This window comes from Humulus lupulus, chromosome 3, assembly GCF_963169125.1.
Source record: "Humulus lupulus chromosome 3, drHumLupu1.1, whole genome shotgun sequence".
NCBI classification, from domain to species: Eukaryota; Viridiplantae; Streptophyta; class Magnoliopsida; order Rosales; family Cannabaceae; genus Humulus; species Humulus lupulus.
The window spans coordinates 276,501,016-276,528,679 of record NC_084795.1 but is presented as its reverse complement, the minus strand read 5'-3'; positions in this window follow the sequence as shown (position 1 = coordinate 276,528,679).

The following is a 27,664-nucleotide window of genomic DNA, read 5'->3' as shown; positions in this document are numbered from 1 at the left end:
ACTCCTAGAACTCAAGATTTCTTCAAAAATGCTTCAAACGGTAAAACGAGCTAATGGGAAAGAACGAGAGGTTTTCTAACGTACGTTCTATCTGACAAGCTACTTCAAGCTTAAGTAACCTCAAATAAAACCTAGTGCTCGGGGCCCCAAAAACACCCCGGGGACATTATAGTCAAAACTTCCAGAATTTTCTCCTGATCTCAATAACTCCCAATTTATCATCAAATAACTTTCCCATTACTCAATATCCAAATAAAAGACCCCATTATGACAAAACCGCTAATTTGAAATATAAGACCGTCTCATGCCGAATATCTCGAATATATCTCCATATTAATAGGATCTAATTCACAAATCACAATATGCACCCAAATATACAAATATGCCATCAACAGGCCAAATTACCAAAACACCCTAATAATCAAATGTGGACCCACATGCATGCATATAACATCATATTATAATATAATTCACATAAACATGCATATATTCATTTAATGGCATAATTAAACAGTTATGGCCCTCCCGACCTACTCATTCAGCCATTAAACCGCATTAGGGATTTCGGGGCATTACAACAGCCGCCACCACGCCTCTCCACAAATCTGGCCAACAAAGTTAGTTTATATGAGTTTTTATTAACAATAAGATTTGATGTTGTTTTTGTAGATTAAAAGTGTAAAATAATTTGTTTAGTAGATCAAAAATATTAGTAAGGAATTGGGTTTATTTCTGGAGTTTTACGGAGCTTAAAGTTTGAAAATCTGAAAATTTTAATGGTGGTTTCGACCATTTTCGGAATAGAGAAACCCAGAATTTTTCGACAACCTGTCTAATTTTTCGACAGGTTGTCTGATATTTCAAACTAGCTGTATAAATTTCAGACTAGTCATAGTATATTTTCGACCACCAGTCTAAATTTTAGACCACATGTCGAATTTTCAGACAACATGTCATCTATTTCGACCACCTATCGAAATTTTAGATAGACTGTCGAATTTTCAGACAGAGTGTCGAATTTTCAAATTTTAATTTTCTTATATAATATTTTAATTTAAGTAATACCAATAAGTTATATTTGTTTGTTTGTCGTATTTTTTATTCAGATGTCATCGAAAAACATTGTAATATTATGTGATGGATTATGGAAAAAGAATGAAGACTCATGGAAATGGATTTCAAATGGCTCACGATCATGATCAAGTTTGGTACAAACTAACCTCACTTTTGAGGAGTTAGTTGAGCATATTTATGAAGTTATAGAAATCAATCGCAACCTCTTCGATATAGAATTAACTTACAAGGTAACGACGATGGTGGAAATTGAACTGATTGCAATAAAGAATAGTAGAGACATTGTTAGTTTCTTTACATGGCAAGAGCGAGATCTTATTCCATTATGTGTGGGTTTGATAAAGAAGATGGAAAATGCATTCACCAAGGATAAACTTGTTACTAATATTGATCCTACTGCAAAGGTTGATTCTATTGCAGACCTTTCTAGTGATGATGCTGGTTTGAACGATGATAACGATGTTGGTTTAGAAGATGATGATGATGATGATGATGATGACAAATACGGTGATGTTGAAGAGGGGGAAAGAAACAATATTGATCATAGTCTTGTTGAGGTAAATTTGAATGTCCCATGTCATGAAAATAGAACTTTTGATGATTACTTTGATGGTGCATACATATGTAATGTTCCTGATTCTAGTTTAGCACCTTACACTGTTGAAGAAAACCATGGTCCACTTCCTCATGTATGCCATGATGACCATTGTAATGAAACAAGTCATGTTACTAGTACACAAGCACAAATGCAACAAGTATTGTTGAAGAGGTTTTTTATGTTAGTCAATATTTTGTAGATAAGAAAGAGTTGAAGATGAAAGCACACATGCTTGACCTCGCCATTAATATTAAAGAATAAGGAACAAAACGAACACAATTCATCAACAAATTAACCCAAGGTGTGGCAAAACCAAGTTTGAGCATGACCATCTCTAAGAAAGATCATTCAACTCGATCATATGTCTTACTCATATCCAATTTCATTACTGAAAAACATTTATTTCCCTAGTTAAGTGCATGTAAGTGCACATGTGGTCTAAAATTAATGCAAATTATGCAATGAATGTCCCAAAGTAGAGATTTGTATTTTTCATCTAATGCTCTATGGTTCAATGCAATATTAGTTTGTATATATGTGATTTTGATGCTTCAAAATAATCCTAAAGTAGTCAAACCTACTACTTTGGATGGTTGAAATTATATCATGACCTTTCTTAGTAGTTTTACTAGGATATCCATCACTCAATCCTTAATCATCAAGTGATTGTTGGTTAACAAAATTTTACTTGAAAAATATTAATTATAATCCAATAATGACGATATGCACTTTATTTAGCTTTAATTATTAGACCTTTTTTTTAGACATTTTCACAATTTTAGATCGGCAGTCGAAATTTCAAACAACCTGTCGAAATCATTAGACAGACAGTCGAAATTTTGGACAGCCTGTTGAAATAATGATACAAGTATTCTAAATTTTAGATTGTATGTTGAAAATGATACAAACCTCTCAAAATTAATAATAATCTGTCAAACTATAAGATGATTAAGTGTCATGAGCAACTCCTAACATCAACAAATCCCACCTTCTCTAAAGAAATTCCACTAAATTCAAAAGACCTTCAAGAATTTCCTTAAGTGTGTTTTTTAGAGTGACCAAAAGTGAGAGTAAGAGGGGATGAACGTGAATTTGCTAGAGTGTTTAGCCCAAAGCCCCATCTTGACTTAGTCCCAAATCCAAAAAGACCTTTTGCTCCTAAGAAAACTCAATCCCAAATCCAAACTCCTCTAAAATATTGACAGCTAGTCTCAAATATCGACAGCCTGTCTAAAAATTTCGACACCTCGTCTGGAATTTCGACAGCCCGACTAAAACTTTCGACACCTCGTCTGAAATTTTGACAACCTGTATAAAACTTTCGACAGGCTGTCTGAAATTTTGACAAGTTGTCTGAAATGTTTGAAATGTCCAAAAAGGCTTCAATAACACAATAAAACAACATATATCTTAATTAACATTTTATAAAGTCAAACAAAACTTAATCTTTATGAGATTATGATGATTATAGATTGAGTGGTACATATTTCAATCAAACTACTATGATGATCAAGGATTGGGTGGTAGATATCCTATTGAGGTACTATTATGATAATTATCTTCATAGTATTAGATCAACACTTTATCATGTAGAATTGAATTTTAATTATACATTTTTTGACAATTATTTGTGAGTTTTGATAACTTGTCTCAAATTTCGACAGGTAGTCTCAAATTTCGATAGCATGTTTAAACATTTTCACAGGTTGTCCAAAAAGTTTGAAATGTACAAAAGGCTCCAATAACTATATAACAATATATATTAATTATAATATCCCAATTAAAATTTTATAAAGTTAAAAAAAACTTAATCTTTATGAGATTATGATGATTATATATTGAGTGGTACATATTTCAATCAAACTACTATGATGATCAAGGAATGGGTGGTAGATATGTTGTTGAGGTACTGATATGATTATTATATTCATAGTATTAGAACAACACTTTATCATGTAGAATTGGATCTTAATTATACATTTTGACAATTAGTTGTGAGTTTCGACAACTTGTCTAAAAATTTTCAACCACCTGTCTATATATATCGACATGTTATCTTATAATTCAACAACCTATCTAAAATTTTTGACCACCTGTTTGTATATTTCGACAGGTTGTGTTATGTTTCGACAATTTGTCTAAAATTTTCAACCACCAGTTAAAATTTCAATATGCAGTCTAAAACTATCAACAACCAGTTTCAATATTCAGACAACCTAGTTAAAACATTACATATCAAAGTCCAAAATATGCAATCATACAATATTATCAAAACATTACATATCAAACCAAGTCCAAAATAAATCCAAAAAGAATCATTTCTTGCATGTGGTTTTTTTGTGTCCATAACATCCACAATTGGAACACTTTTATTGCTCCCCCCCCCCCCCCCCCATCAACATCAGAAACCTTACCCTTTACTTTCTTTGATGACGATTCATGTAATGCCCCGGATTCCCTAATATGGTTTAATGGCTGGATTAGTAGGCCGGGAGGGCCATAACTGTTTAATTATGCCATTAAATGAATTTATGCATGTTTATGAGAATTATATTATAATATGATGCTAAATGCATGCATGTGGGTCCACATTTGTTTACAGGGGTGTTTTGGTAATTTGGCCCGTTGAGGGCATAATTGAATATTTTTTTGCATACCAATGATATATTGTGAGGCCACATTATAATGTGGATTGGTTCGAGTTATTCGGCATGAGACGATCTTTAAATATAATTTATCAGTTTGGTCATAACAGGTTTAAGCTCGGGGCTCGGGGTGAGTCCTCGGGGTGTTTTAATGATTAGAGCATTACCGGGAATTTTAGGGTAACAGGATATGAATTTTTGGTGTTTGAGAATGTTGAGATTAGCGGGAATTGGGAAGCGTTAATTATGATTAACGGGATAAATGGAAAGTACCAATTTTACCCTTGGAATGATTTTAGAAACCTTAAGTGACCTAGGGGCATTTAGGTCATTTGGTTGGATGTATATGAGACTTTAGATGGCTGTAGAAGAAACAGAGCAAAACCAGGGTTTTACTTCTCCTTCCCGTACATCATTCTCCACCATTTCTCCTTTGGAGTTTTTGAGCTCAGAGTGAGGTTTCAAGCTAGGAGGTCAAGGGGCTGGGTTTGTAGACTTGGTTCATCCATTGAAGGAGGTTTGATCTCGAATTTGAGGTGAGTTTTAGCCATTGGTTTCTGGTTTTACTCTGTTTTCATTTAGTTTTTCAGCCTATGGTTTTGTTGATCATAGTTTGGATTTATGGAGGTTTTGATTGATGTTTAGCTTGGGTTTTGATGAGGGTGAGTTGTAGATGAAGTTTAGGGGATGAATTGAGTGTTTGGAGGAGGTTTGGAGCTGGTTTGAAGGTTTGGTTCCAAGGGAAAATGCAGGGGAAGTCGAGTTGGTGCGTGTTGGATTTTTGGCTGAACTGGGTAATGAGCCGCGGCATGGTTGTGGTGCGCCGCGGCCCATGGCGTTTGACAGGGAAGGCCACCTCTGTTTAAGGGGCATGCCGCAGTGCAGCTAGGGAGGGCCGTGACCCTTAGTGGCTTTTTGGCTAGAATTGTGTTTTTATCTTGGGGATTCAAGCCTTAGGCCTCGGGGTCGAACCTATTACCCGGTTGAGTAATGTTTGATGTCTCGGAGGCTAGGTTTTGGTTTGGGAACCCTTTGTTATCATTTTCATTGATGAATCCTATATTTTGGTTATGACCAGGTGACCATCAAGGAATTAAAAGATTGATCGTTCTCAGGGGTCGTTCTTATAATAACTCTCACTCGAACCAGAGGTAAGAAAACAGTGTATGAATACAGTTGCACCCTGTATATGTATATGACATGCTTGGTTTGTTATTGAAGCATGTTGGTTGATATGTGTGGACATGGATTGCATATTAAATGCTAGTGAATGTTGATTACCTGTTTATGGCACTGACTAGTCAGGGACACTGACCCAAGAGTCAGAAATGGCAGAGCGTTATGAACGCCGGGCCAAATGAAGATTAGATCTAATTGATGTCAGCATTGAATGGCTCTATGGCATTAATGCTGGACCGACCCTATAGTAGATGAACTTATAAGTGCTTGGCTAGTCTAAGACTAGTACTCAAAGCCAGGGCATACAGCCCCGGTGACTGTTGTCACATGGCTAGGGAACGATGTTCCAAGGTTATGACTCTATGGTCATGAGGAAGGTTATGTTGGTAACCATTCACCATACACCTATCCTGATCAAACTTATGAAAGAATAACTTATCAGTTAAGCCCTGGTGACCCTATCGTCACATGGCTAAAGGGAGCTGTACCCACTTTTGTGACTTTTGCTACTGTCACCTATCTGTTTTGGGCTGATAGTCCTGAATGATTATTATGGTCATTGTTGATATTATGTCATGCTTTATTGTGTTTTCTTGCTGGGCATTGGCTCATGGGTGCTATGTGGTGCAGGTAAAGGGAAAGAGAAGCTCACCCAACCTTGAGTGGAGAGCTTAGGTGGTGTTGTGTACATATGCGGCCGCTTGACCACCACATCCAAGGAGTTCTCAGAGGGACTAGGGGTTTACCCTATTTTTGCCGCTTAGGTCGGCGGGGATTGTAAATTTGAAACAGTAGCGACCATTTTGTACTATAAACAACTTGTAAACGTTTTGAATGGCTCATGAGAAATTTATATACTTAATGTAAAATATCCTTTCCATTTTACTAGTTTTTCATCTTAACCTGATAATAACACTTAGATCACGTTTTTAACCAAAGGACTCGGGTAACGAGTCAAATTTCCGGTTCACTGTTTACTGTAACTGTTCTGGGGTAGCCAGGGCGTTACAATTCAGGTGTAGAATTAGTCTTCTCCTTTGGAAACTCTCATCTCGAAGGAATTCGTTTATTCTTTGGTCTCCCTGGGGGAATTAACATCACTGGTTTGATAACAACTTGAGACTTAACCTCTTTCGAAAGATGCCATTCTATTGTAGGTGGTAAAGGGTAAATAGATTCTGCATAAGCCATCCTCCAAAATTTAGTCGTGTATTTTGAACATAGACTATATACATCTATTCCACGATACATTGTCGTAATGACACCATGAGCACATGGAATCTTATCAATGGCAAACTCTCGACATGTACAAGAATGTTGCGACCATTGTCGTTATCTTGCAATTTCCATGTAAATAAACTAACAATGTCTCTACTATTTTTTATTGCAATTGGTTCAATCTCCATCATTGTCATTATCTTGTAAGTTAATTTTATATCGAAGAGGTTGCGATCGATTTCTGTGACTTCATAAAAGTAATCAACTAACTCCTCATAAGTTAGGTTATTTTGTACCAAACTTGATCTTGATCGTGAGCCATTTGAAATCCATTTCCATGAGTCTTCATTCTTTTTCCACAATCCATCACATAATATTACAATATTTTTTAATGACATCTGAAAAAAAATAATACAATAAACAAATATAATTATTGGTATTACTTTGATTGAAAAGTTATATAAAAAAATGAAAATCAAGTTGAAAATCTAGAAATTCGACAATCTGTCTAAAAATTAGACAACTTGTCTGATAATTCGACAACCCGTCTAAAAATTCGATAGGTTGTTGAAAATATACGACGATCTATCTAAAAATTAGAATACTTGTCTATATTCGACAGATGGTCTAAAATTAGACAGGTGGTCGAAAAAATACGACAAATGGTCTGAAATTTAGACAGCTGGTCGAAAATATCAGACTCCTTGTCGAAAAATTAGACAAGCTGTCAAAAAATTCTGGGTTTGTCTATGTCGAAAATGGCAAAAACCACTATTAATTTTCTTAGATTTTCAAGCTTTAAACTCCATAAATAAAACAATCATTTTGCATTTTAAATATACAAAAACAATATCAAAATCACATTTTTCATAAAAATATAAACCAACTTTTTGAATGGGTGGTGGTCGGATTTGTGGAGAGACAGTGGCAGCCGATGATGTAATGCCCCAAAATCCCTAATGTGGTTTAATGGCTGGATTAGTAGGCCGGGAGGGCCATAATTGTTTTATTGTGCCATTAAATGATTATATGCATGTATATGTGAAATATATTATAATATGATGTTATATGCATGCATGTGGGTCCACATTTGATTATTAGGGTGTTTTGGTAATTTGGCCCGTTGAGGGTATTTCTGTATGTTTTGGTGCATACTTGTGATTATTTGTTGAGGCCACATGATAATGTGGATTTGTTCGAGCTATTTGGCATGAGATGATCTTTGAATATAAATTATCGGTTTGATCATAACAGGTTTGAGTTCGAGGCTCGGGCTGAGTCTCAGGGTAATTTGGTGATTAGAGCGTTGCCGAGAATTGGAGGGTGTTAATTATGATTAACGAAATAGGTGGAAAAAGACAATTTTACCCTTGGGAGTCTTTAGAAACCTTTAAATGACCTAAGGAAAAAAAGGTCATTTCACCTTAAGATTTATATATGCCATTGAAGGCTGTAGAAACTTGAAGAAAACAGAGCATATAAAACTTTCTCCCATACCTTATTTTCTCTTCTTTTTCCTTTGGAATTTTTGACCCCAATTTGATGAACCAAGCTAGGAAATCAAAGTTTGGAGCTTAGGACTTTAGTTCATCCATTGAAAAGGACTCAAATCCAACTTGAGGTAAGAATTCAGCCATGAAACTTTGATTAAACTCTGTTTTTTCTAATAGTTTTCAATTGAGAAATTTGAAGTGATTAGTTGAGAATTCATGGAGGTTTTTGAGAAAATTTTCTTGGGTTTTATTGTTGGTATGTTGATTGTGTTGTAGTAATACTTAGTTTTGGATTTGGAGATGTTTGAGTAAGTTTTTAAAAGGATTGAAAGAGGGAAAAAATGAGGTTTTAATGGGAGAAAATAGGGGTTTTTGGCTGCTGGGAGGCAATGTCGCGGCACTTGGGAGGCAATGTCGCGGCATTGGGTGCAAGAGATTGAGGCTGGAGCCTCTGTTTGGGAGGCGGGCCGCGGCATGGTGGAAGTAGGGTCACGACCCTTAAGAGATTTTTTGGCCAAAAATGTGCTTTTGTCATGGGAACTCAAACCTTAGGCCTCGGGATCATTCCTACTACCCGGTTTAGTAGGATTCGACGTCCCGGAGGCTAGATCTTGGTTCGGGAACTTTTTATTATTCATTTTATTGATGGATTCCCATATTTGGTTAAGACTAGGTGACCGCTAAGGGACTAAAAGACTGATCGTTCTCAAGGGTCGTTGTTTTATTAATTCTTGCTCGAACCAGAGGTAAGAAAACTGCACCCCATATGTGACATGCATGGTTATTCATGAGGCATGTTGAATGTTTAATTGTGGACATGGGTTAAATATTGAATGCTTAGCAAATCTTGCTCACTTGTGTATGGAATTGACTGAATAGTCAGAATTGGCAATGGTGTCAGTATCAACTGTGAAGCTGTGACTCATTAGTCAAGTTCGGCAGTGGTACTGAGCACTGGTCACATGGGATTGACTCATAAGTCAAGAACTGCTTTAGCGTGTTAACATAAGCCAATAAATATTAGATCTAATCAACATCTGCATTAAATGACTCGAATGAGCATTAATGCCGGACCGACCTCAAGTTCGATGAATACTATAAGCGCTTGTCTAGCCAAAGGCTAGTCATTTACAGCTAGGGCCAACGAGCCTCAGTGACTGTTTTGTCACATGGCTATGGGTGTCGAGCCCCGTAGTGACTTACCCATCAGTCACTCATATGTTTAAGTTAGTGACTTACCCATCAGTCACTCATCTGTTTAAGCTAGTGACTTGCTCGTCAGTCACTCATTATGGTTTACCAGAACCTCAAGTGTTAAATCACTCACCTGATTAGAGCTATAAGCTCCTTCATGGTTAATGTAACCAAAAAGTGATATTCACTCATTTTTTCAGGGCTATAAGCTCTGTATGATTATCATGATCATCATTTGATATTATATACTTGCATTATTGTGTTTTCTTGTTGGGCTTTGGCTTATGGGTGCTATGTGGTGCAGGTAAAGGGAAAGAGAAGCTCACCCAACCGTGAGTTAAGAGCTTAAGTTGTGCTGTGTACATATGCGACCGCTTGACCACCACGGCCAAGGAGTTCTCAGGGGAACTAGGGGGTTTACCCTATTTTTGCCGCTTAGATTAGCGGGTTGTAAATTTCAAACTGTAATGACCATTTTGCATTGTAAATAACTTGTAAACATTTTTATGGGCCCATGAACAGTTTTATGTTTTAAATAAAATATATCATTTCCTTTTGGTTGGTTTTCCACCTTAACATATTAATAGCACCTAGAAGCACATTTTTAACTAAAGAACTTGATTAGCGAGTTAAATTCACGGTTCAAAGTTCACCGTAACGGTCTTGGGGGTAACCAGGGCGTTACAGATGATAAGCAGTGTTCGCCGACGGTGGCGGCGACAAGGGGCAGTGATCGCCGGTGGTGGTGGTGGTGGCAGCGGGATAAGAGTGGGTGGTTGTGGATGGGTGAGAGATAGAAGATGATACTTTTTAAGGTTTTTATTTTAATTTATTATTATTTTATTTTAAGGGTAAAATGGGTAATACAAAAAAATCATTAATAAAAGAGGTCATTTAGCTAAAAAATATTGAAACTAGGCCAAAGTGTAAATTGTATTATAAAAAAAGGCTATTTTGCCAAGGAGCCCCAATAATAATGATATTTTATAATATTTGAATTTATATTAATATAATTAATATAAATATCTAGTTATAATAAGGGTTTATACCTCTTTGGACTCTGTGTTTTGTCTCATTACTTACTTGGACCATGTGTTTTGACAAATTACTTTTTGGACCCTATGTTTTATAAAATGATTCAAATGATACCGTAAACCTAATTTTGGTCAAAGTTTTCTCAACTAAAATCACAAAGAATTCCCCAAACTAACAATTCAGAACAAAAATAAATTCATTCTGCTTAAAAACTGTGTTGTTATATTCATTTTTTTCTTTATCAAAATTGAGTTTAGGAGTCTATTTGAACTATTTTACAAAATATAGGGTCCAAAAATATTTTTTTTTTAAAACACAGGGTCCAAACAGGTAATCGAAAAAAATATAGGGTCCAAAAAGGTATAAACCTTTATAATAATGATATTTAGATTTATATTAATATAATAAAGAAATAAATAAATATTTTTAATTGGTTATTTATTAAATATCTAGTCTTGTATTATATATTATTATAATAATGATAATTTATAACATTTGAATTTGTATTAATATAGTTAATAAATATCTAGTCCAGTATTAAATATTATTATAATAGTTATATTTTATCATTTAAATTTATATTAATATAATTAATAATATTTAGTTATAATAATAATATTTTATAATATTTGAATTTATATTAATATAATTGATAAACATATATTTTTAATTTATTTTTAAAGTATATTCCATTAAATATTTAGAATATTCCGTGTCAAAACCAAAAATTTATGTTATCTATACACTTTTTATATAGAGAGATAATATGTTAGTGTAATGTCCTGGATAACCAAGACCGTTACACTGTGTGTTTAAAATAGTGCTTAACATACTAAGCAAGTCATTTGAACTTAAATGTGTAATGAAAGACTAAGTCAAGGTCAAGTAGTAAAAGATTTGGTCAACAAAATGTTTATTTTTCATTAAAATATTAAGTTTGTACACGAGATCCCAAAAATCAGTTTACAGATTGGTAAAAGATAAACATATACAATTTAGCCGTCCTAAGCGGCAAATACAGGGTTTAACCCTAGTTCCTCCCAAGCTACCCCAACCATGGCGATCGAGCAGACTGCATATGTACACACCGCCCTTGAAGCTCTCCAAGTCATGGTTGGTCCAGCTATCAACTCCCTTACCTGCACTACATAGCACCTATGAGCCAAGGCCCAGCAAGAAAACTTATAACAACATGCACAAATAGGCAACGGGATAAAGACAATAAATATAATTCACCAGATTCTGCTGATAATAGATTATAGGCAACAATCCCAATAAAAGAGCAACAATATCATTTAATCAACCTTGACCCAACCAGTCTAATTATTCAACAGAGTACAAGCATTAAGCTACACAACGGCAAACATATATTCTCAAACATACTTATCAACCAATAATACAAATATTCAGGGTCGGTGCCCTTAGGTCGAGCCCTCTATTTACTTAACTGACCCTGGCTCAATTAGGCCAAGTCCATTGTTTAATTAGCTGACCCCGGCTCACATTGGCCAAGTCGCATCCAATGCGCTAATCGTCAGCCCTGACTCCCTTAGGTCGTACTTTCACATTTCACATAATAACAATATAGTTACACAACACATATATCCAGATACAGGGAACCTCCGCATGGGTGCAATTTTCTTACCTCGGATCCCAAGCAGCAAGCGTATAACGGCCCCGAGCACAATCCTTAATTCCTGAGCCCTTGCGGTAAAACCTAGTCACACTGCGATAATGGATAACTATAAGATTCTAAACCATTTAAAAACTTTGATTAAAATACTAGCCTCCGGGACCTTGATTTCTACTAAACTGGTAGTAGAAATTATCCCGAGCACTTAAGTTTAGATCCCCGAGCCTCCCTGAGCCTTAAGACAAACCTAGGCTAAAACTCTCTAGGTAGGCCGCGACCTGGCCCTGAGGGTCGCGGGGCGCCTCAAGTTAGAGGCGTAGCCTCTACATCTGGAAGGAGGCGGGCCGCGACTTGCCCATCCTAGGGTCGCGGCACGCCTACGAATCAGCAAACCCTCCCAAGGCATCTGGGCACGCAGGCCGTGACGCCCATGAACTGGGTCACAGCGCGCCCCTGCGAACACAGAATCCCTTGGGTTTTTCCAGCGTTTTTCCCAGCCAAATCCTCAAAACTCAATTTCAATTATACTCCCAAACCCAAACCAAGTTTAGATGCAAGTCTAGGATCCTTAATCACATATTTTAAGCATTAAGTACCCAAAAATTGCACTGATCCTATCATCTCAACCAGCAACAATTCTTCACTAGAAACTTAAATAGATTAAACCTAACAAGTCTAAATTCCAGCATAATAGAAAACAATCCTTACCTCAATTTTGAAAGCCATAATCCTTAGTAAAGTCTTGATTGCCCCATCTTTAATTCCCCAGTTCCTTTCAGCTCAAATCCCAGGTTATTTTCTTAGATTTTCCTCTTCAAATCTTCAAAACTCCCTTAGGCCAAAAGAAAGGGAGAGAGAGACGTAAGTGGTGGATAGAGAGAGAGAGAAGAAAACTCCTTAGTTTGTTTCTTGTCCTTCTAATTGCTTCCCAAAATGATTCAAGTCCATCCCCAAACTTCTACTGAAGTCTAAAGCCTTAAACCAATCCTATCCCTTGACCAAAGGACCAAAGGACCAAAACACCCTTAGGCATATCCTTAACCTTAAATGGTCCCAAGGGAAAAATCGTCATTTGCCACATTTCCCGCTAATTCCTCGAGTAGTCCTATAAATTCCCAATTAGTCCCGACATGCCTATTTAATTTCCAATTATTTTCCCATTACTCAATAAACCCCAAATATACCTTAAACTTTCCAAAATATCCTAGGCTCGCCCTGAGCCGGGTATTAAACTCCGTTGTGATTATTCCGCCAATTCGCTTACTAGGATCGCCTCGAGTCATATACTGCAAATATATCCACATAATAATGTAGTCTTAATCATTTAACACATATAATCACATATATACCCGCACCGGGCCAATATTACAAATATTCCTGGCCCACATGCATATTTAATACTCATAAACATACATATAATCATACTCATATTATCATATATATCATGCCTACCATATAGTAATGCATTTAATCAGTTAATTACACATATATCCAGTTATGCCCTCCCGGCACTCTAATCAAGGCATTAAACCCTATTAGCATTTTTGAGATGTTACAATTAGGTTACACATATTTAAATATTAAACATTACATATATAATTAAAAATTATATTAATACACAAATAAATTTCAAGTCTTGAAGTAAAATAAACATAATTTTTTATTTATTATTTAATTGCAATATTATATTTTGATTCGTATTTGTTTATATTTTGTGCATGTTTTGAGTTATATTATCGAATCATGACCTATATTATGGGAAAATCTAGAGTAAGATACATATTTTTACCTTACTAGTAGTGTACGATCTTATTTTAGGCACGAAAATCAATTTTAACCTCAATTTTGTTTATGATGGTGTTCATTGTAGTCATCACAAGCCTCTTGCAAATTTTCTAGAACCTCCAGATAAATTACGGTGCCGAAATCATAGCTTAAACAGTCTGTTTTACACACGTATAAAAATAACAAGCATAAGTGCAACATACTGTTTGAACTCTAATTTCGCAAGTATAAATTATTTAGAGTTTTCCAAAAATTTGTAGGAGACTTGCTTTGACTACAATAAACATCGTCATAAAAAAAAGGTCATAATTGATTTACATGTTGGAAATATGTAAATTGTCTCAATGGAAGTGGTAAAAAAAAAAATCATTACAACTCTAAACAAAATAGTATAAATAAACAAGGATTGATTAAATAAGATTACAACTCTATGACTGAAAATTACAAATAGAATAAGAGAAGAAGAAGAAGAAGATAATAGAAAAATACAACTCTAAACAAAAGTTACAAATAAAGTAATAGTTTTTTGAAACAAAAGAAAGAAAAAGATTACAACTCTAAACAAGAAATACAAGTAGATAGAAAAAGAAGAGTAAGAAGAAAAAGCAATAGTAGAAAATAAAAACAAGAACAAAAAGAAAGAACACTCTCACTCACACCACCAAAGTGAAAAGCATTGTGGATTACCAACTTGAACAAGGTTTGAAATATTTGTCCAAAAGTTTATTTCCTTCTAACTCAAGCATTAAGGAAACTTTCACAATTTGGAAATAGTTCTGTGGAATTATCAAACCTCTAGGTGTTTCCAGCCAAGTGCTCTAATGGATAGAAAAATTGTATTTTACAAGTGAGCAATAGACTTCTATTTATAGAGCTTAGAGACACCTTTTGAATTTCAAATTCCACCAACCCCATGGCTGTTATCAATGTTTAATTAGATGTTTTATGGAATTAAAATAGAGGATTTGGGAGTTACTTGGTTGTTGGAAACATTTAAAATTGGATAAAATCGAAATTTGTAAAAGGTTAACCTCTCTGGCCGCGGCCTGGGATAAGCCTGGCCGCGACCACTAGCTTCTGTCCCCCAGACCGCAGTCTGGGACAAACACTGGTTGCGACCACCACGTATTTTCAACTACCAATTTGCCAAACTTTTCCAAAACGTTCCAAATTCATTCACACTTGATTTTGTAACTTCCATACACATTATGAGAGTTAAAATCACATCTCTAACAATCATATCTCTTATGGCTTTGAGAAATTCAAATCAAAAAATGTAATATCAAATATACACATTATTGGGTAATATTTGAGAGTTACAAATTTGTAACTCCAAATATATTACATATTTAAATATTTACTTATATCAAAATATTATAACTTTCTTTTATATGTTATAATATGTATCACTCATATATCATATTATAAAATAATATAATATTAAATACTTAAAACATAATTATGTTCTACCGATAAGATAAAAAAGTATACATTATTTCCATCTCTCATCATAAATCTTTTCTCTTTATTCATTGTTGTGGTATGGGCTAAATAATAAGTTCGCAAGTGATGTTGCTTTAAGAATCTTTTTAGATTTCACGATAGAAAGAGAGATTGATGGTTAAGCGATAGCATTATTACATGAATGGGTTTAAAAACTTTTGACAATGAATCATTTTAGTAAAGAGACTTTTAAGTATATCATGCAAAAACTTTGAAAGGTGAAAAGATTGAATACCTTTAATTTGTTCTTGCTAATTGTTATTTTCATCTTAATATTACGAGACTAATATAGTTTATTCGAATTTAAAGTACTTTAAGATATATATATATATATAAGGGAATTTTCCTATATGGTTTCACTTTAAGTCCTACCAGTGAGGCTCTCAGTGTTTCTCGACTCGTGAACAGTTTTCGACGCATTTTTTTTTATGAGCGTGTATATTGTAGCTATTTAGAACATCCTGCAAATTTTTAGAAAATTCTAAATATTTTACAGTACCGATCGAAAACTAGGTTCAAACATGTTGTTTTCCACGCGCATAAAAAAAATTAGTCACGCGTGCAACAACATGTTTGAACTTAGTTTTCGGTACTGTAAACAATTCGGAATTTTATGAAATTTTGCAGGATGCTCTAAATAGCTACAATATACATGGTCATAAAAAAAATCGCGCCGAAAACTGTTCATGAGTCGAGAAACACTGAGAGCCCCACAGGTAGGGCTTATAGGACAATTCTTCTATAGGGGTTTCACTTTAAGCCCAATCGGTGGGGCTCTAAGTGTTTCTCGACCCGTGAACAGTTTTCAGTGCGATTTTTTTTATGATCGTGTATATTGTAGCTATTTAAAGCATCCTGCAAAATTTTCAGAAAATTCCGAATAGTTTATAGTACCGAAAACTAGGTTCAAACATGTTGTTTTCCACGCACATAAAAAAATTAGTCACGTGTGTAACAACATGTTTGAACTTAGTTTTCGGTACTGTAAACTATTCAGAATTTTCTGAAAATTTGCAGGATGTTCTAAATAACTACAATATACACGGTCAAAAAAAAATCGCACCGAAAACTGTTCACGGGTCGAGAATACTGAAAGCCACACCGGTAGGACTTAAAATGAAGCCCCTATATAAAAAAACTCCCCTATATATATTTTATGAAAGCTTCTAAAATAATACTAAGTGAGAAGATGTTCAAAAAATTGTATGTATGTATATACACATGTATTTGTTCCCAAAAGTGGTGGCAATGATGAATCCACATGGACTCATATTGTAATGACCCAACTATTCTAGACTTTGGACCATTAATGAAAACTACACATAGACACTAATCCTCAATAGAACTTACAAGTGAAAATATCATAACTTTATTAAAACTTGTAAAAACAAATGTTAAACTTACATAAAATTTAAGTTAGGATATGGGATCCCATTGTTTTAAAATCAAAACATAACATAACTATAATTAAAAGAGATTACATAAATAAGAGCGGAAAAATACACATAAAAACATAAATAAAGACTTCATCCTCGAATTAAAACGCTCGGCTCTTTGAATCCATTCTGCCTCAATACACATCCCCAAAGCTTCCAAGAACCTTTACCGCCACCAAAGTTACTTTCCTGCACATACAAACACAAAAGGAGTGAGCCTAATGCCCAGCAAGGAAAATCTAACATATAACCATATACATAAATTTCATAAAGAAACATAAAACATATCATAACACTTATGTTACATACATACTATAATGGCCATTATTACTTGGGGTCCCATAAACTAAACAAGTCATATGCCCATTAGATTAGTGGGGCTTGCTAGCTAAGCAAGTCATATGCCCATAATCTATTTGGGGATTGTTAGTTGTATAGGTCATATGCCCAAGTCTACAAACATACTTAGCATAGCATATTACATAACATAAAATCATAAGATAACATATAAAATCATATAACACATAAATCCTAACCTATTTTCCTTACCAAAATAACCGGGATATGAGAACTGATTTGAGACCTTGGAACACTCCTAAAAACCATTTATAATAGGGTGATTATATTGAAGAAAAGGGATGAAAGTGATGAAGGAACTATACTATCAAAATATACTTACCAAAAACCTTGTGCTCAAGAACTTAGATTTCCTAACCAAGAATAGGAATAAGGTTAGAATACTGAGTAGAAGACTATGAGAACTTTTAAAGAAAATAATACAGAAATGGACTAGAGTTTGGGATACCTTGAGTACTTCTATGACCAATCTAAACCTTGAACCGAAATGCTATAAAACCTTACTTCCCAAGTGTTTGGTAAGCTTATAATGATCAAGCTTATAATTCTCAACCCAAGTGTTTACACTCTCACACTAGCCTAACAACTTGCAGCCTCTGAACTTAGCTTAATAGATGAATAAATGACTGGGTACTAGGTCCTATTTATAGAGTTTAGGAATGAAAAGATCTTCATTTAACTTGAATAAAAATAATGGCTTTCTAAATGAAAATCATTTGAATTATCGTTCAGCAAAGGCTGAAGACTCGTTCAGAAAGATGTTGGACTTATCAAGAGGTTGAAGATTTGAATGGAGAACATTTTCAAAATGTTTCAAAATGCCCTGAAGGAGGCGATATATCGCCCCCTTTAGGCGATATATCGCCGGGCCAGTATGCCCGAGGCAATCGTGCGATATTTTTTTTGTTTTTTCGTGCTGCGATATATCGCCTCCTATAGCTGCGATATATCGGCATACGCTGAATATTTAAACACGAAATTACATATTTTTAGCTTAATTTGAATTGAGTAAACAACCTTGACTAAGCCCTCTAACATTTTCAAAGCTGCTGACTGACCCTAGGATATTCAAATTTTAATCTTAATAAATTTATTCCTCAAAATACTTAATCATTATTAAACATACACATGACATGTGCTATAATCTTATTGGGTCTTATCTAAACCTTATAATATAATAAATATTACCCTCAATATCAGTCATATTAATCAAACCTTAGGTTAAAATTAATATTCCTATACTATAGGTTAAACTTAGAAAATCTACAAGTATTACTATGAGTGTCCAAATAAATCCCGGTCTGAACCAAAAATCCACAGTCATAAAGATAATGCTATTATACTACTATCTAACTTAGCTAAGTAAAGTTCTTTGGACTCTACACATATTAGGGTGAAGTCCCACTCAAAAAAAAAAAAATTAATGATTTCTTTTTTGAAAAATATATGAATTATGTTTTTAAATTAGTATTCATTCACTAAATAATGATAAAAGACCCCATGAAATAGATATAAATTACTAAAAATAGCATCATAAAATACAATTATAATTTTTATTTTTGTTGGTACATATTAGTATATGTTTTTTTTATTCTAAGAGCACACTCAGCAGATAATCTACTATATTATTTAAAATACTTCACCAAAATACTATTTTTTATATTTTACATATATAAATTTTACATATCACCATTTATCATCTTCTCTTGGTGTCCTAGTCTTTATTTATATATTATATTTTTAATAATTTTTATTAATTAAAATAAAAAAAAAGTAAAAATTAAGAAAGAGAAAATAATAAAAAAAAAAAAAAAACAAATAATGGAGAGATAAAGAAAGAAAAGGAACTTTTTAAAAAAAGAATAAAAAATATATTTGAAGTAGCACTAAAAACTAGAAAAGCCTCTCTACATTTAGCTCAAGAAATTAGATGAAATGGGTTAAGGTAAACTACATATACATTTACCTCATCTGATGAAGGGTGTTAATTGAAGATTTCTTCAAAACATATAGCTAAATAGTTATTTTACATCAGCTGCTGGGAATGCGCTAAGCCCCCACTAATAATAATAAAGCCTAAACCAGCACAATACAAAATAAAAGTACTTATAATAACTTAATTATTGTAAATTTTTATATGAGATTATTGAGCTATAGGTTCGTTTAGTTCAATAAAATTATACATGACAAATTTGTTTTGTTCTTTCTTGTTTACTATTGTGCACATTTGCACAGCATGGTTGTTTAAATTTTGTTCCAAATAGTTTTTATTTTGAGATTTTATTTGTATAAAATCTCATAAAGTGCGATTGTTTTAACTTCTATGCATTTTTGTTTAACTCCTAAAATTTTGCACTGCTCTACTAGCCCTTGCATGAAGATAACTTAGCAAGAACAAATTAATCAAGGGTATAAAACATTGTTATGAGATATTATTATAAAGAAATATTAATCAAGGATTCCCATCACTCTTTCTACTAATTAAAAAGCAATTAAAATAGGCATATATATATATATAGATGTTGACCATTAAATACTAATAATATAAATTTTATAATTTTTTTTTTATACAGAACACGTATTAATACAGTGGCGAATCAATAATTTTTTTTCACCAAAAGCGAAAATTCAATAATTACATTGAATGTACATAATATGTGTTATATATAAGAATAGTACTATAAAAAGTTTATAACTTTTGGATCTTCTTTTTGTCTCATTACATCTTTGGGCCTTGTCTTTTGACAAATTACTTTTTAGACTAAATATTTTGTAAAATGGTTCAAATAGAACTCTAAACCTGATTTTGATAAAAGTTTTCTCAACTGAAATCATAAATAATTCACCAAACTAATAATTCAGAATAAAAATAAAACCATTCTGCTTAAAATATGTGTTGTTATATTCAATTTTTTTTCTTCATCAAAATTGAGCTTAAGGGTCTATTTGAACTATTTTACAAAATATAAAGTCCAAAATTAATTTTTTTAAAACAGAGAGTCTAAATAAGTAATCAGAAAAAATGCAAGGTCCAAAAATGTATAAACCCCACTATAAATAGATAAATAAAGACCAAAACATTTGAATTACTTTAAAAAACAAAATAAAATAATTTCAGCCAGAATATATTTGTAACATTTTTTTTTATACAAAGATAGAAAAAGAGAAGAAAAAGTTCATCTTAATTTTTACAAGAGATGACTTCGTTTGATTTGTATGTATATATATTTATAAATTTTGACTTTTTTCCTTATCAAATATCTCTAAAATTTGATATGTGAAAAAAGATGAGATCTTTGTTTTATTTTTTAATGGAAATAAATGCTAGTTTGTAAGGTTGATTACATTCCTAGAGCCTTGAATGGCCTAAATGATGCCATTGTCAAGTGATCATGTTGTTTTAAGATCATTTGTGAGGTATGTTATACCCTAAATTTCGAGACTCATTTATTAATCTTTGTTAATTTCATTTTTGACATATTTTATTTGACAAAAATATTTTGTATTTTCTTATTATATTCGGCTGTATATAAATATATATTGTTGATATATATTTTATTTGTTTTAAATAATAAATGTATAATTAATGACAAACTTTTCTATATTAAGAAAGTTTGCCAAAAATAGTGTCTTTATTATTATAAAATCAAATCTTGTTGAGCTGTCTTTTTCCAACCGATTACCTCATTATATCTGACGATATAATTGAGTTTTATTGCATGATCAGGTTATAAAATGGAAGTCTTGTTTCCTACATCAAATGATAGATTGTTACCATATATAGCTTACGATTCTGTAGCTACAGAATCAGGAAATCTTGTCAAATTGAATAATTTTTTTAGGAAAGTTTCCTTGTGGGCTTAGGTCGGTTTAGACCGTGTATTAGTTGCCCAATATGAGTATAATGACTATAAACACTCATATTGGCTGCTAGGTTTTTGTTACCTCTTTTTGTATTTCATTCTTATTTGCAAAAGAGAGCCTTTGTTTTGTAGAGGTGAGTGAGTTCGACTCTACCTCTGTTTTTAGTGTCCTTGTAATTGTTTTGAGTCTTCAAACAGTTCTACAAAGGAGGAGAACAAAGTGCAAACCTTCGGGAGAAGGTTCTTCAAGCCTTCGGAAGAAGGTGATTCAAGTCTTGCTTCGGAAGGAAGCAAGCACACTTCAAGCAGATCGAAGGGAGTTCGTATTCTTGAAGGTTCAGCAAGGTTCATTTGTCAAGGTGGAATACATCAAGCTTGCGGCATATAATAAGAGGGAGTCTATTTATGCATAAGTTAAAAACTCTAATGAATCTTATTTCTAGGCGTGGCCCCGTGGACTAGTAGCAATCTTCAAGGATTGTTGATACCACATATAAAAACCTTGTGTGTTCTTATTTTCTGCACTTTAGTTCTTTTTTGGTTTTCGGGTATGTAGTTACAGAACCCTGGTCTGTAGCTACAGAATATCTGTTTCAGTACCAACTTAATTATTTCGCATTTAATTAATTGATTAATTAAATAATAAGTTGGTAATTATAAAATAGGAATTTCAATCTCGAAATATAGGCTCGCAAGAATGGGGATCAAATATATAGAGTAAGGTAAGTGTGTGTAGGTTCACGAACACAGGTGTAATGTCACTAGAACAGTTCGAGCATGAGTTGTAGGTTCGAACAAGACAGTCAACTCCGATGGTCAACCTCGAAAAGCCCGAAAGATGAAGAAGCGAATAACAATGTGACTGTAAGCTCAAAAGTGTCAGCATGTAGAATAGTAGGTGGTTACAGCACGCCTATAATTATGGGATTAGTTATAGCTGCATTTAAACAACCCTATTCTTAAGGGATATTGGATATTTAAACCACCCTATTCTTAAGGCATTTAAACAACCCTATTCTAAGGGAATATTTGATATTAGTTATTGTATTTTGATTTAATCTTTTATAACTTTAAATTCAAATTAGATATTAATGTAATTTCCCTAAAACTAAGGGAAGGGATATTCGTAAACCAGGTCTATAAATAGCCTGGTTGATAGTCATTTATTTTCACACACAATTGCTTGTACAGAAGAACTCTGTGAAATTACTTTTAGGCTTTAACACAGATTATTAATAAAAGTGACATGTGGACTAAGTAGATTTAACTAATGAACCATGTAAAAAATCTCGTTCTTTTCTTTTCTTCCTTGATTATTCAAAAACGCTTAATTTCTCTTGTTTAATTTTGGTTGACGAAAAACGTCGTCAACAGTTTGGTGATTTCATTGAGAGCATTAAACATTCTTTCAAACCTCCCATCCATATTTGTGTTCATCACATAAATGGATGCACCTACTAGAAACATTCCCGAATCTAGAAGTGGACGACCACTGCCCAAAATCTCAAAGGAAAATACCATGCGGACTGAGGAACACCCCTGACGGCCTGACAAGAAACTTGTTAACGATCAGACCACAGATGAAGGAAGTGCTTCATCGACACCACGAGACCTTGATCAAAGCTCCAGGCCATCAAATTAGGATTACTACAATCCTGAGAGATATGTCCCATGGTGGAGTTGGAGAACCAAAGGTTGCGAGAAAGATTAGCCGAAGCTACTCGGATAAATAAAGAAATGGCAAGAAGGGCAGCTAAAGCCCAAGCACCTCCATGAAGGACTAGGGGGCGTCCTCGGGGTAGTACTACGGTTACAATGGCCGAGCAGCGAGCCCAACAAAACCAGGCAGAAAGAGCTAGGGCGAATGTTGGAGTTAACCAGACAAGAATTTCATCTCGAAACCCGACACGCACCAACCAGACTAGAGAGATTCATGTTGATACTTGGAACAATCGAGTTGCCCCACAAGCAACCTGGAGTAATAACCCAGAACCTACAAGGCCTGCATCGAATAATGAGAGACCACCACCATCTCTGATTAGGCATCCCCCCTTCTCTTATCAGACATCCCTCACTAGTTCGAGGCGTACTGCATCATGCTCCTGGTGGGCCTCGAACTGGCGAGGGGGCACCTCAAAGACTTGCCCAAAGAGAAAGCAGTTCCAAACGAGACAGGAACACTCAAGTTTGGCATGGGCAGAGGGATAATTGTGAGGTCCCAATGGGGGAAAATCAAGGGCAGAGACAGTCGAGACAACCCCAACCATCAGGGAGTCGCATGTCGAGATCACGTGCCACTGGGATCAGAGTACATGTGGATAATCCACCGTGAAACCATGCCCAAAAGCAACAGCAAATGATAGTCAGTTTCCTCGAAGATAGTCAGGATCATAGTAGGTTAGTGAGCGTCTACAATACCGAACCGATATATTATGAAAACTGTCCTAATAATGGTTCGGATCTCTGAAACCACCTGAACCAGAACTGGGGGCAGTACAACCAGCCAAACTCGGACTTAAGAGCACACTTGAATGCCCAAAGGGAGCCCTTACAGCATGTTTACGGGAATAATTACAACCCTATACTACAACATGGAGCTAGAATTCCTTTGAACAACAACCAACTCCCCATAGTGCAAGCTCCGCCCCAGTATGATCCGGTCTAGGAAAGAATTAACGCACTCGAGGAGCAGTTCAGGCTCCTTCGAAAAGGTAAAAATAAAAAGAAGGCATATGACTCGAATGAGGGGCTCGACCCTTTCGCTCCTCACGTTTTGAGCACGCCTTCCCCACGTGGCACCATATGACGGGAATATCAACCCTAGTAGCCACCTGAGTACATTCAACACAGTGATGAGGGCCAGTAATATTGGCCTCGAACTTTGGTGGATGTTTTTCCCAACAACGTTATCAGGAGCTGCAAAAATTTGGCTCGACAAGTTCTGCAGACATTCAATCTCGTCATGGGAAAAATTATCGAAATATTTTAAGAAGCAATTTTCAGCTACAAAAAACATCAAACCTGAAGCTTCCTCATTGGCAAACATTAAGCAACAACCAGGAGAGTCACTTAAGAAATATCTTGCAAGATTCAATATTGAAGCATCTCGAGCTCGAGATGTTGATGAAAGAAGCCATTTAATGGCTATTCGAGCTGGAATTTTTCCAACAAGCCCCCTCTGGGATGATTTGCAATGAAAACCGGTGTGAACTATAGTGGAGTTCACTCTTCGAGCTTAGAGGTTCATCCACGTAGAGGAGGGCAGGTCAGCACTACAATTAGCGCCACATGCCCCAATAACTACTATGATAAACATTAACTCTGTGAGAAGCTCAACAACACCATCTATGACTCAACCTTCTAGTGATAATTCTTCCAAACAGAAGAAGAATGAAAGAAATACTCTCGAGGCAGAAGGGAGTAAGAAGAAAAAGGGAGATAAATACATCTCCATTTACATAGTGTACACTGAGCTAACTGAGACTCGGGAGAACATATATGTGGCCAATAAGAATCAGGTTCCATTTCGACAACCTGAAGTAATGCACAATCAACACGCCAAATGAGATCAGAATAAATATAGTCGATTCCATAGGGACATTGGTCACATGACTGAGGAATGCATGCAGTTGAAGGACGAGATTAAGGGCTTGATCTCAAGAGGCTACCTTGGATAATATGTTCAAAACAAGAACAATAACTAGGGGATAGTACCACAAAACCAAAGGGTGGCAGGCACCGTCCCAACCTGCACCACAACCTCAAGTCGCAGTACCCCCTGCTAGGGAGGACAATTGACCCCCTCCAATTGATGGAGAAGACGTAATAACTATCTCCAGGGGACCCCACATAGTTGGGACAAATAGGAATGCTCAAAAGATACGTACAAGAGTTGAAAATTGAAGATGGGTTTCCCTATGTTCCAGAGCCTTGAGATCCAAACCGACAATCGGTCAAATCCCATCCAATAACTTCTGCAGAAGAAGATGCATCTCATGTCCAATTCCATAATGACCCATTAGTCATAATTATCCAACTCGCCAACAAAAGGTTTCACAAAGTACTGATTGATAACAGGAGCTTGGTAAATATCCTCTACAATGCGACATTGGAAAAATGGGTCTATCAATTCAAGAATTAAAAGTGTGTGCAACTACCCTTTATGGATTTTCAGGAGAAAGGATAGCCAGCAGGAGAGCAATTGAACTTCCAGTAAAGGATAGGATGGAAAAAGACCTAGTTGAGCTCGGACCGATAGAGGAGCTCGAAGACATCCAACTAGACGATAAGGATACCACCAAAGCGGCGAAGATTGGGAGGAACCTCACTAATGAAGTGAAATAACAATTAATATGCTTTCTTAGGGAAAATCAAGATTTTGCTTAGTCCCATGCAGATATGATTGGGATAAATCTCAATATAATAAGCCATGCTTTAAATATAGATACAAACTCCCCCGAAAAAAAAAAGAAGGCTCATTGACGATGAAAGGAAACAAGCTTTAAAGGAAAAGTGGATAGGTTAAGGGCTAACCACTTCATAAAAGAAGCTTAATACCCAGACCGAATAGCTAACCCAGTGTTAGTCCCCAAACCAAATGGGAAATGGTGAACCTTCATTGGTTATTTAGACTTAAATAAAGCATGTCCGAGGATTGTTTCTCATTGCGTTGAATTGATCAGCTCGTTGATGCAATCTCGAGGTATGATATCATGTCATTCATGGATGCTTACTCTTGAAACAATAAGATAGCAATGCATGCTCTTGACCAAGAACACACGAGCTTCGTGACAGACAAAGGATTGTATTGTTACAACGTGATGTCATTTGGGCTTAAGAATGATGAAGCAACATACCAAAGATTGTATGTAAATCACATTTTCGCATAACAAATCAGAAACAACATGGAAGTGTATGTGGATGATATGCTAGTAAAATCTAAGCACGCTAGTAATCATGTTGTCGAACTCGCAGAGTGTTTTACTGTTCTCTGAAAATACAACGTGAGACTAAACCCACAAAAGTGCTCATTTAGGGTATCTTCGGGAAAGTTTCTCGGTTTCATAGTGAGTGCTCGAGGAATCGAGGTAAATTTGGACAAAATCAATTTTCTAATAGGCATGCCTTCACCTCGAAAACATAAGGACGTCCAGAGTTTAACTAGACAAATGACAACTCTAAATAGGTTCATCTCAAAATCATTGTCATGATTTGGGTTCTTTATTCTTTTGAGAGGGGGCAAGAAATTTGAGTGGACTGAGGAGTGCGAGCTCACCTTCAGGCTCTTAAAAAACACCTCGTCAAACCACCCATGATGTGACTTCTATGAAGATAGCATCGGAACAGAACCTGACTGACCCATTTACCAAGACATTTCCTGCAAAGTCGTTCATGGGTCACGTGTACAACATGAGATTAAGGGAGATGCCTCACTTGCTTTGAGGGCAAGTGGGAGATTGTTAGGATTAATGCCTTAAAAGCATGTAAAGACATTTTATTGAATTAAATAAAAGAACAATTTTATTATATTTGAATATTATAATTATTGTTTGAATTAATTATATGATAATATCAAGAAAATTCATTATTCATTCATGAGAATATGATCTTTTATTAGTACGAGAGAATTAAGATCATATATAATGAATAAAATAGTCAGCAACATATTAAAGTATGGAATCTTTAATGAATGGTTAGTGGTGCGATTTGCTAAGCATACAAGATGCAAGTGATCTAGATTCAAATTGTTAATGTGGATATACATCTTAGTAAATGTGATGTATATAATAGAGATTATATATGACAGGACCAATAAGAATCAATTATCTTTATAAACTTGTCGTTTGACATACAAATTTGATTCTTATCATAATAGATGATCATTTGTAGATTAGTCTAAATCATGAGTATTCATGAACCCCTGCTTGTGTTTATTGGATCTTTTGATTCACTCGTTAAGGTTTCTTAGTATAATGAGGTCAATGAATTTTTTTTTGGAGATTCAATATTATGAATGTTTAGGAACATGAATTACAATAATGGAATCATTACTTTCCTAACAGATAGAATATTGATTCTCTTAAGGGTTAATTCTGGAACTGAATAGTGATTGAGCTCAAATCTATAACTTGATTGTAGATTAATTATTCGCTAGTCAATTAATGGTGCTTAAGGATAGAAAGGTAACTAGAAGGGTAAAATGGTAATATTGACCAACTCTAATTAACGAACCAATAAATGGAGAACAAGACTACATTTATTAATTATATCAATGCACTACAAGAGAAAACTCTATAAATACTTAGAGTGCAATTCCATATTTATGGTGGAGTAATTATGGAATTAATAAATAAGATTATTAGATTAAAGAGTTTAATTAATAATATAGTTTATTAGAGCTTCGTATTACAGGTCCATGGTCCCTAGATCACTTCTGTCCTACACTATCAAGGGTAAGGATATCAAAAGAAAGATTTGTAGAGAGAAGGACTTAATTGCAAAGGAATTAATTTTCAAGGGCAAGGAAATAATTATGTGATAGTTATGGGTAATTGATTAATTATGAATTAATTAATTATTTAACTATATAAATTTTATTTTGAAAAACTATAAGTTAAAATTAATATTATTCTTGTTTGGATTAATATACAT